At 35.5% G+C, this 12,392-nt stretch overlaps 1 non-coding gene across 1 annotated transcript; it reads right to left on the bottom strand.

Annotated features, from left to right (window-relative positions):
• Positions 1-3,518: 3,518 nt before the first annotated feature.
• On the bottom strand, positions 3,519-3,625 carry LOC133700258 (small nucleolar RNA R71). Its single transcript, XR_009843360.1, has one exon. It is a non-coding gene; the product is annotated as a small nucleolar RNA R71 (small nucleolar RNA).
• Positions 3,626-12,392: the final 8,767 nt, after the last annotated feature.

Below are 12,392 nucleotides of genomic sequence, written 5' to 3'. Positions count from 1 at the left end.
AGCCGACCCTCCCCTCTTCTCTTCTGATTTAATTTTTTTCTTGTTAATCCCTTGCCTACCAGTGTTTAATTTTTTTTTACCTATAACCCTAAATCTTGGGTGGGCTCTTGAAATTTGGTGTTTCTCTCTTGATCTGTAAAAATAGATACCAAAACTCCTTCTCTTCTTTCTTTACGATAGTTACATATCTGTTTTTGGTAAGAAGAGTAGTATTTATGGTCTATAATTATTCTTATTTGCATTTAGACCCTATTTTCTTTAAATATATTTGTTTTGTGTCCATTTTTTTTTTAATTTAGTTTATTTTCTTTAATTTAATTCAGCTTTGATTATCTTGGGATTTACAATAAAACTCTGATTAAAGGGAGAATAGTCTCGGTGGAAAGCCAAGACATGAGCCTACAAGTTCTCTGAAGGAAGGAAAACCCAGTTCTGCCTCTAACACAGTCAAAATTTCTCATAAACAAGCATATGAACTGTTACTATCCAACTGTTACTGTCTCGTTTTTTAATTGTTACTGTCTGACCTCTCCTCAGATTTTTAACTACATTTGGAGTTATAAAACTCCAATTCAAGAGAGAATAGTCTTGGTGGAAAGCAAAGACATGAGGCTACAAGTTCTCTGAAGGAAAGAGAACCCAGTTCTGCCTCTAAGACAATCAAAATTTCTCATCAACAAACATTTGGACTGTTACAGACTCGTTTTTTTACTGTTACTGTGTGACCTCTCCTCAAATTTTTATCTATATCTAGAGTTATAGAACTCCAATTCAAGTGATATTAGTCTCGTTGCAAAACTAAGACATGAGGCTACAAGTTCTCTTGGGAAGGAGAATGTAGTTCTGCCTCTAAGATAATCAAAATTGCTCATTAACAAACATGTGAATTGTTGCTGTACTGTTATTATCTTGTTTTTGAACTATTACTGTATGACCTCTACTCAAATTTTTAACTATATCTAGGGTTATAGAACTCTGATTCAAGCGAGATTAGTCTTGTTGGAAAGCTAGGACATGAGGCTACAAATTCTCTATGATGTAACCATATTATTCGATAGTTTCACCCACATCTACCTAATGTTTTGTCATGTTTTATATATATAATGCCTTGATATTCTTTGTTTATGTTTTGAAGGCATTTTTGGATGAAAGATGCAAAAAGGAGTAAATTGGAGGTAATTGGCAGATTTGACGTTCAGTCGATGTTTTGTGCAGAGCGTGAGTTCTAGAGATTGAAATGAAGTGATTCCGTGGCACTAAAAAGCTAACATCCATAGCTTTCTGGAAATGTAATTCAAGAAAAATAAAAGGAGAAAGATCATGGAAATCACATCCTGCAAGGTCAAATCTCGCATTCTGCCAGTGTTGACCTTTGGCCATTGAAATTTTAATATCTGGAGCTACAGAAGTCCAATTGATGCAAACACAATTTTCTTGGATTCCTAATTCAAAGACCTATCCACGCTCCAAATTTCAGCCAAAAAGGATGTCATATGAGGGATATATGATTTTCCAAAGATGACAACTGAATTCTGCCAGCAAACAGGTTTCGTGAAGAAACGAGTCCAAATTACATTTCGAAGCATCTAAACCGACATCCAAGTTTTTATATTAGCAATTTAGCTCCTCTAAGTCAGAGTTTGAAGATTTCATGCAAGGTTATTTCTCCTTTTTAGGAAAAATAGTTATTGAAGTACTTAAATGTAAACTGTCAACTTAAGGAAGGACTATTTTGTAAAATAGAGACTAGGGTTTCTTAGCATGTAAAAAGAAAGAGAGAAGGAGGTAGCGGCCAGCAGAAAAGAGGGAGAGCAGAAGGAGGCAGCAGCCAGCAGAGAATAAACACAAATTCTCTCCTCTACAAACCCAAAAATCATGCTCTTTTCATTCTTTAGAAGTAGTTGTTCAATAGTTATGCAAGGCTAAGCTCTTTTCTTGGTTGCAAGGACACAACAAACCCTCGGACTTCAAGAACCGTGAGATTTATTCTTCCTTTTATTTTCAGTTTATGTTATGAATGAGTATGATTGTTTTCCTATGCATATTTCCTATGATTGTTGTTGATGATTGTTAGAGCGGACTCTAAGTTATTGTTGTGAACAATCTTTTGCTAAGTTTAATATCCAAACCGGAGTTGTGATATATGAACTTGTGAAGCAACTAAGCTTGATAATTGTGGCGAAACTACATTATTGAACTTAAGGAGAACATTTGAACAAAGTGAGACAAGCTGCGGACAGCTTGTATGTTAATCTTGATGAAATTATCTAGTTCTTAAAGCTACCATTAAATTGAATCATTAGTGCAGACACTTTGATTGTTTGTTGGTTAGGATTAGTTATACGGTGGATCCGTTAATTAATCAACATTAAGAAAAGATAAAATTTAGAACATGAACTGCAAGTTTTGTTTCAACGATCGGTTCTAATTTCCGTTGGTGGATGTGTGCTTGCGACCAAGGTTTGTTTTCTTGAGAAGTTTCAGTTTTAATTGATTTTGTTTGCTATGCTAGTTTAATTGCTGCCATTGTTTAGATAATCACAAACCAAATCCCCCCAATTACATAACGTACAACATAAAAATCTGACTTGAAACTTCCTCGTTGGATCGACCCCTTGCTTGCTCTATACTATCTTGTGTGTTTTAAGCTAGGGTAATTAATTTGTGCGACCGCGACATCACAACAAATTTTGGCGCCGTTGCCGGGGAGGTAATTTTAGTTGATTTTTGTGCTTGTACTGTTATTTTTATTTGCTATGATTCCAAAAAAAAAAAGAGAAACAGAATTTTTGCTTGCGATGGTACTGTTCACTTGCGGCAGCGGTACTGTTCAAAACTGAGTTTTTGGTGGAATTAGGTATCAGTCTTTTGTTTCCTGAAGGAAAACGACGTTCTAAACAGGACTAGTGATTTATCACTAGCCCCACCCTATTGAGGCCAAATTCTGCTGTTTGCTAGTGTTTTTAAGCAGTTTTAGTTTTCCACCGTAGGATTTTCGTACAATTTGATCTCTTGTGTGGTTACTTTCTTTTGAGTTTTCTTAGCAATTTATGCTTGTGACCCGTTCTACTAATCAAATTCAAGTGCATATTGATCTTGAAATAGAAAGCACTTTACGCAGGTTAAGAAAGGAAGCTCGCCTCAACACCATGGCTATTGCACAACAACAAACACTCAAGGAGCTTGCTGCTCCTAACGTGGAAAATCAACCATTGTGCATAAACATTGACAATAATGTAAACTTTGAGCTCAAATCTGGTTTTATACATTTGTTACCAACATTTAATGGTCTTGTAGGAGAAGATCCTCATACTCATCTCAAGAAGTTCCATATGGTTTGTGTTGGCATGAAACCGAATGGAGTTCATGAAGAACAAGTTAAGTTGAAAGCTTTCCCTTTCTCTTTGAAGGGGGCAGCAAAGGCATGGCTTTTCTCTATTCTCCCAGGATCTATTGGAACTTGGAATGCTATGAAGAAGATTTTCCTTGAGAAGTATTTCCTAGCATCTCGAGTTGCCAACATAAGGAAAGAAATATGTGGGATTCAACAATCTCATGGAGAGACACTCTCTGAATATTGGGAAAGATTTGAGCAACTCTTCATTCAATGTCCTCATCATCAAATACCCGATCAGCTGCTCATTCAATATTTCTATGAAGGATTGATGCCTACTGATCGTAGTATCATTGATGCTGCAAGTGGAGGCACATTGGTGGATAAGACACCCGAGGCTGCACGCCAATTGATCTCAAACATGGCAGCCAACTCAAAACAATTTGGCACTCGTGGAGACTTCTCCAACAAACGAGTAAATGAGGTAAGTATCTCTAACCTTGAAAATAAAGTTAATGATCTTACTTCTCTTGTGCGTTCTTTGGCTTGTGGAAATGTGCAGCAGGTGAAAGTTTATAGCATATGCTCCTTACAAGGACATGCTTCGGATATGTGCCCAACAATGCAAGAAGATTACATTGAACAAGCTCATACAATTGATGGAGCATTCAACGGACAGCCCCAGCATAAATATGATCCCTTTTCCAACACGTACAATCCCAGATGGAGAGATCATCCCAACTTACGCTACGGCAACCCATCCCAACAAGGCAATCAAGGCCGACAGTTCCATCCCCATGGAAAATTTGTGTTTGATCTTTTTAACTCCCATTGGTTTTTGAGAATATGAGTATTATATATGAGAATTAATTGAGATAGATGAAGATATAAATCAAATGAAGAAGTATGCATGCAAATTTTAAGGTTTAATTGGTTTAGGGATTGACTTTGAGAATATGTCATGTTGACTTTATAGCGTTATACCAATGCAAGCTTTTGAGCCTTCAACATTATATTCTTTGAGTGTGCATTCTTTCAATGATATGTATCTCTAGAACTTGCTTCATATCTTATTGAGATTATATTCCATTACAAATATACATGAAGATGATAAAGGCATTAGGAATTTTAATCACTTGAACCAAAAAGTCAACCTAAAGCATATTATCCTTAGTGAGCCCCTTTTGAGCTTGTTTATCTTTTCTTTGCTTTATCCATGTATAAGCCTTAACTTTTTATATGTTTTCCTTTTCCCCTGGCCAAGGATTAGTAGAGCATATACTTATGATATCTCATGGAATTATGGTTGGAAATTATGTGAAAAGAAAGAAGTGATGCTTGATGAAAAGATGGGCAAAGTTGCCAAAGGTAAAAAAAAAAGAAAAATAAAGAAAAATAAAGGAAAAAGAAAAGAAAAAAGTGTTCCTTTATGTTCTTAAGATTTTATGTTGAAAGAGCTTGAAATCAAAAGAAGTTAAGCATTGGTGATTAAAGATGAAAAATTTATGTGCTTTGATGGAATATCTTGTTTGAAATATCATTTTTCAGAATGCTCTACTTTCTTTGGTTTGAACCTTTCCTTTTACTTTCTTTTACCTCACCTTAACCTTAGCCTCATTACAACCGGAAAATAAGACCTTTTGATTCATGTAGTACTTGTAATAAGTTGCTAATGGAGATGAGATTGAAAAGCAAGCTTATGGTAGAACATACTCTTTGATTGAATTTGAGAGATTTAAACACATAAACCCTAAACACATGAGTGTTGGAGTGTATATCAATGAGAGGACCTATCACTTTGGCATGGCATAGATTTCATTTAAATCCCGACGATTGATTGAGTTTTGAAGTTTGCATGTAAATGAATTCCTAAGAATTATACTATTTATCCTTCATGATTGTATTCTTGTTTATAATGCATATATTCTTGGACATTGATGGGAGATTAACAGATTGATTATAGTTTTTTTTCAATTTGATTTTATTTATCCTTTCTCGAGGACGAGCAAGAGCTAAGTGTGGGGGTATTTGATGTAATCATATTATTCGATAGTTTCACCCACATCTACCTAATGTTTTGTCCATGTTTTATATATAAAATGCCTTGATATTCTTTGTTTATGTTTTGAAGGCATTTTTGGATGAAAGATGCAAAAAGGAGTAAATTGGAAGTAATTGGCAGATTTGACGTTCAGTCGATGTTTTGTGCAGAGCGTGAGTTCTAAGGATCAAAATGAAGTGATTCCAGTGGCACTAAAAAGCTAACATCCATACCTTTCTGAAAATGTAATGCAAGAAAAATAAAAGGAGGAAGATCATGGAAATCACATCCTGCAAAGTCAAATCTCGCATTCTGCCAATGTTGACCTTTGGCCATTAAAAATTTAATATCTTGAGCTACAGAAGTCCAATTGATGCAAACTCAATTGTATTGGATTCCTAATTTAAAGACCTATCCACGCTCAAACTTTCAGCTAAAAACGATGTCATATTAGGGAGATATGATTTTCCAAAGATGACAACTGAATTCTACCAGCAAACAGGTTTCGTGAAGAAACGAGTCCAAATTATATTCCGAAGCATCTAAACCGACATCCAAGTTTTTAAATCAGCAATTTAGCTCCTCTAAGTCAGAGTTTAAAGATTTCATGCAAGGCTATTTCTCCTTTCTAGGAAAAATAGTTATTGAAATACTTAAATGTAAACTGTCAACATAAGGAAGGACTATTTTGTAAAATAGAGACTAGGGTTTCTTAGCATATATAAAGAAATAGAGAAGGGGCAGCAGCCAGTAGAAAATAGGGAGAGCAGAAGGAGGGAGCAGCCAGCAGAGAATAAACACAAATTCTCTCCTCTACAAACCCAAAAATCATGCTCTTTTCATTCTTTAGAAGTAGTTGTTCAATAGTTATGCAAGGCTAAGCTCTTTTCTTGGTTGCAAGGACACAACAAACCTTCGGATTTCAAGAACCGTGAGATTTATTCTTCCTTGTATTTTCAGTTTATGTTATGAATGAGTATGATTGTTTTCCTATGCATATTTCCTATGATTGTTGTTGATGATTGCTAGAGCGGACTCTAAGTTATTGTTGTGAACAATCTATTGCTAAGTTTAATATCAAAACCGGAGTTGTGGTATATGAACTTGTGAAGCAACTAAGCTTGATAATTGTGGCGGAACTACGTTATTGAAGTTAGGGAGAACATTTGAACAAAGTAACACAAGCTGCAGACAGCTTGTATGTTAATCTTGATGAAATTATCTAATTCTTAAAGCTACCATTAAATTGAATCATTAGTGTGGACACTTTGATTGTTTATTGGTTAGGATTAGTTATACAATGGATCCGTTAATTAATCAACGTTAAGAAAAGATAAAATTTCAGAACATAAACTGCAATTTTTGTTTCAAGGATCGGTTCTAATTTCCGTTGGTGGATGTGTGCTTGCGACCAAGTTTTGTTTTCTTGATAAGTTTCGGTTTTAATTGATTTTGTTTGCTAGCTTAATTGCTGTCATAGTTTAGATAATCACAAACCAAATCCCCCCAATTACATACCGTACAACATAAAAATCTGACTTGAAACTTCCTCGTGGGATCGACCCCTTGCTTGCTCTGTACTATCTTGCGTGTTTTAAGCTAGGGTAATTAATTTGTGCAACCGCGACATCGCAACAGAAAGAGAACCCATTTTTGCCTCTAAGACAGTCAAAATTTCTCATCAACAAACTGTTGAACTGTAACTGTGTCGTTTTTGAACTGTTACTGTCTGACCTCTCCTTATATTTTTTGCTATATCTGGAGTTATAAAACTCCGATTTAAGAGAGAATAGTCTTGGTGGAAAGCGAAGACATGAGGCTATAAGTTCTCTGAAGGAAGGAGAACCCAGTTCTGCCTTTAATACAGTCAAAATTGCTCATCAATAAACATTTGAACTGTTACTATCCAACTATTGCTGTCTCATTTTTCAATTGTTACTGTCTAACCTCTCCTCAGATTTTTAACTATATCTCGAGTTATAAAACTCCGATTAAAGGGAGAATAGTCTTGTTGGAAAGCGAAGACATGAGGCTCCATGATCTCTGAAGAAAGGAGAACTCAATTATTCCTTTAAGACAATCAAAATTTCACTTCAACAAGCATTTGAATTGTTGTTGTCCAGCTATTACTGTCTCGTTTTTAAATTGTTACTGACTGACCTCTCCTCAGATTTTTAACTATATCTGGAGTTATAGAATTCCGATTAATGAGAGAATACTCTCGGTGGAAAGCTAAGACATGAGGCTATAAGTTCTCTGAAGGAAGAAGAACCCAGTTTTGCCTTTGAGACAGTCAAAATTGCTCATCAACAAACATTTGGACTGTTACTCTCCAACTATTATTGTCTCATTTTTGAAATGTTACTGTCTGACCTCTCCTTAGATTTTTAACTATATCTGGAGTTATAGAACTTTGATTAAAGGGAGAATAGTCTTGGTGGAAAGCGAAGACATGAGCCTACAAGTTCTTTGAAGGACGGAGAACCCAGTTCTGCCTCTAAGACAGTTAAAATTTTTCATCAACAAATATTCGGACTACTATTGTACAATTGTTAGTATCTCGTTTTGAATTGTTACTGTCTAACCTCTCGTCACATTTTTAACTATATCTACAGTTATAGAACTCCGATTAAAGCGAGAATAGTCTTGGTGGAAAGCGCAGACATGAGGCTACAAGTTATCTGAATGAAAGAGAACCCAATTCTGCCTCTAAGACAATCAAAATTTCTCATCAACAAACATTTGAACTGTTACTATCTCGTTTTTGAACTGTTACTGTCTGACTTCTCATCAGATTTTTAACTATATTTTGAGTTATAAAACTCTGATTAAAGGGAGAATAGTCTTGGTGGAAGGCAAAGACATGAGGCTACAAGATCTCTGAAGGAAGGAGAACCCAGTTCTGCCTCTAAGATAGTCAAAATTGCCTATCAACAAACATTTGCACTGTTGCTCTCCGACTATTACTGTCTTCTTTTTGAATTGTTACTATCTGATCTCTTCTCAGATTTTTGATTATATCTGGAGTTATAGAACTCTAATTACAGCGAGAATAGTCTCGGTGGAAAGCCAATACATGAGGCTACAAATTCTCTAATGGAAAGAGAACTCATTTCTGCCTCTAAGACAGTCAAAATTTCTCATCAATAAACATTTGAACTGTTACTGTCCAACTATTACTGTCTTATTTTTGATCTGTTACTGTCTGACCTTTCCTCAGAGTTTTAACTATATCTAGAGTTATAAAACTCTGATTAAAGGGAGAATAGTCTTGGTGGAAAGCGAAGACATGAGGCTATAAGTTCTCTGAAGGAAGGAAAACCCAGTTCTGCCTCTAAGACAGTCAAAATTTATCATCAACTAATATTTGGACTTTTATTGTCTCATTGTTACTGTCCAGTTTTTAAATTGTTACTGTCTAACCTCTCCTCAAATTTTTAACTATATCTGCAGTTATAGAACTCCGATTAAAGGGAGAATAGTCTCGATGGCAAGCTAAAACATGAGGCTCCATGATCTCTGAAGAAAGGAGAACCCAGTTCTGCCTCTAAGACAATCAAAATTTCACATCATCAAAAATTTGAACTGTTGTTGTCCAACTGTTACTGTCTTGTTTTTAAACTGTTACTGTCTGACCTCTCCTCATATTTTTAACTATATCTGGAGTTATAGAACTCTGATTAATGCAAGAATACTCTTGGTGGAAAGCTAAGACATGAGGCAATAAGTTCTCTAAAGAAAGGAGAACCCAGTTCTGCCTTTAAGACAGTCAAAATTGCTCTTCAACAAAGATTTGGAATGTTACTCTCCAACTATTAATGTCTCATTTTTCAACTGTTACTGTCTGACCTCTCCTTAGATTTTTAACTATATCTGGAATTATAAAACTACGATTCAAGAAAGAATAGTTTAGGTGGAAAGCTAATAGATGAGGTACAAGTTCTCTTAAGGAAGAAGAACCCAGTTCTGCATCTAAGACAGTCAAAATTTCTCATCAACAAACATTTGAATTGTTACTGTCTTATTTTTGATCTGTTACTGTCTAACCTTTCTTCATATTTTTAACTATATTTGGAGTTATAAAACTTTGATTAAAATGAGAATAGTCTCGGTAGAAAGCTAAGCCATGAGGCTGCAAGCTCTCTAAAGGAAAGAGAACCCATTTCTGCCTCTAAGACAGTCAAAATTTCTCATCAACAAACATTTGAACTGCTACTATATTGTTTTTGAACTGTTACTGCCTGACCTCTCATCAGATTTTTAACTATATCTCAAGTTATAAAACTCTAATTAAAGGGAGAATAGTCTTGGTGGAAGGCGAAGACATGAGGCTACAAGTTCTCTGAAGGAAGGAGAACCCAGTTGCGCCTCTAAGATAGTCAAAATTGCTCATCAACAAACATTTGCACTGTTACTTTCCGACTATTGCTGTCTCCTGTTTGAACTGTTACTTTCTGATCTTTTCTCAGATTTTTGACTATATCTGGAGTTATAGAACTCTAATTAAATGAGAATAGTCTCGGTGGAAAGCCAAGACATGAGGCTACAAGTTCTCTACAAGATAGAGAACCCAGTTCTGCCTCTAAGACAGTCAAAATTTCTGATCAACAAATAGTGGAACTGTTACTATTTTGTTTTTGAACTGTTACTGTCGGACCTCTCCTCATATTTTTTGCTCTATCTGGAGTTATAAAACTCCGATTTAAGTATGAATAGTCTTGGTGGAAAGCGAAGACATGAGGCTATAAGTTCTTTGAAGGAAGGAGAACCCAGTTTTGCCTTTAAGACAGTCAAAATTGCTCATCAACAAATATTTGAACTGTTACTATCCAACTATTGTTGTCTCATTTTTCAACTGTTATTGTATGACCTGTCCTCAGATTTTTAACTATATCTCTATATCTGGAGTTACAAAACTCCGATTAAAGGGGGAATAGTCTTGGTGGAAAGCAAAGACATGAGGCTCCATGATCTCTGAAGAAGGGAGAACTCCGATTAAAGGGGGAATAGTCTTGGTGAAAAGCGAAGACATGAGGCTCCAGGATCTCTGAAGAAAGGAGAACCCAGTTCTGCCTCTAAGACTATCAAAATTTCACATCAACAAGAATTTGAACTGTTGTTGTCCAATTATTACTCTCTCGTTTTTAAACTGTTACTCTCTGACCTCTCCTCAGATTTTTAACTATATTTGGAGCTATAGAACTCCGATTAATGCGACAATCGTCTCGGTGGAAAGCTAAGACATGAGCCTTGAAGTTCTCTCAAGGAAGAATAACCCAGTTCTACCTCTAAGACAGTTAAAATTTTTCATCAAAAAATATTCGGACTACTATTGTGCAATTGTTAGTATCTCATTTTTAAATTGTTACTGTCTGACCTCTCCTCAGATTTTTAACTATATCTGGAGTTATAGAACTCCGATTAATGCGACAATAGTCTCGATGGAAAGCGAAGACATGAGCCTTTAAGTTCTCTGAAGGAAGGACAACCTAGTTCTGCCTTTAAGACAGTCAAAATTGCTCTTCAACAAACATTTGGACTATTACTCTCCAACTATTATTGTCTCATTTTTGAAATGTTACTATCTGACCTCTCCTTAGATTTTTAACTATATCTGGAGTTATAGAACTCCGATTAAAGGGAGAATAGTCTCGGTGGAAAGCAAAAACATGAGGCTATAAGTTCTCTAAAGGAAGGAGAACCTAGTTCTGCTTTTAAGACAGTCAAAATTGCTCATCAACAAACATATGGACTGTTACTCTCCAACTATTACTGTCTTGTTTTTGAATTGTTACTGTCTAACCTCTCCTTAGATTTTTAACTATATCTGGAGTTATAGAACTCCGATTAAAGGGAGAATAGTCTCGGTGGAAAGCAAAAACATGAGGCTATAAGTTCTCTAAAGGAAGGAGAACCTAGTTCTGCTTTTAAGACAGTCAAAATTGCTCATCAACAAACATATGGACTGTTACTCTCCAACTATTACTGTCTTGTTTTTGAATTGTTACTGTCTAACCTCTCCTCAGATTTTTAACTATACTTGGAGGTATAGAACTCTTATTCAAGCGAGATTAGTCTTGGTGGAAAGCCAAGATATGAGGAAAGAGAACCCAGTTATGCCTCTAAGACAGTTAAAATTGCTCATTAACAAATATTTGGACTGTTATCGTTCAATTGTTATTGTCTCATTTTTGAACTATTATTGTCTGAACTTTCCTTAGATTTTTAACTATATATAGAGTTACAGAACTCCAATTAAAGGGAGAATAGTCTCAGTGGAAAGCGAAGACGTGCGGTTACAAGTTCTCTGAAGGAAGGAGAACCAAGTTATGCCTCTAAGACAGTCAAAATTACTCATCAACAAACATTTGGATTGTTTATGTCCAACCGTTACTCTCTCATTTTTGAATTGTTACTGTCTGACCTCTCCTTAGATTTTTAACTATATCTAGAGTTATAGAACTCCGATTAAAGCGAGAATAGTCTCAGTGGAAAAGCTAGGACATGTGGCTACAAGTTCTCTGAAGGAAGGAGAATGCAGTTCTGCCTCTAAGACAATCAAAATTTCTCATCAACAAACATTTGAACTATTACTATCCAACTATTACTGTCTCCTTTTTGAGCTGTTACTATTTGACCTCTCCTCAGAGTTTTAATTATATCTGGAGGTATAGAACTCTTATTCAAGTGAGATTAGTCTTGTTAGAAAGTTAAGACATGAGGCTACAAGTTCTCTAAAGGATAGAGAACACAGTTCTGCCTCAAAGACAGTCAAAATTTCACCTCAACAAACATTTGGACTGTCACTGTCCAATTGTAAGTTTCTCGTTTTTGATCTGTTACTGTGTGACCTCTCCTCAGATTTTTAACTATATCTGGAGGTATAGAACTCTTATTCAAGCGAGATTAGTCTTGTTGGAAAGTTAAGACATGAGGCTACAAGTTCTCTGAAGGATAGAGAACACAGTTCTGCCTCTAAGATAATCAAAATTTCTCATCAATGATTGTGCATCAAAA

Source organism: Populus nigra, chromosome 7, assembly GCF_951802175.1.
Source record: "Populus nigra chromosome 7, ddPopNigr1.1, whole genome shotgun sequence".
Lineage (NCBI taxonomy): Eukaryota > Viridiplantae > Streptophyta > Magnoliopsida > Malpighiales > Salicaceae > Populus > Populus nigra.
The sequence above is the reverse complement of the archived record's forward strand: the minus strand, read 5'-3'. Positions and strand labels throughout refer to the sequence as shown.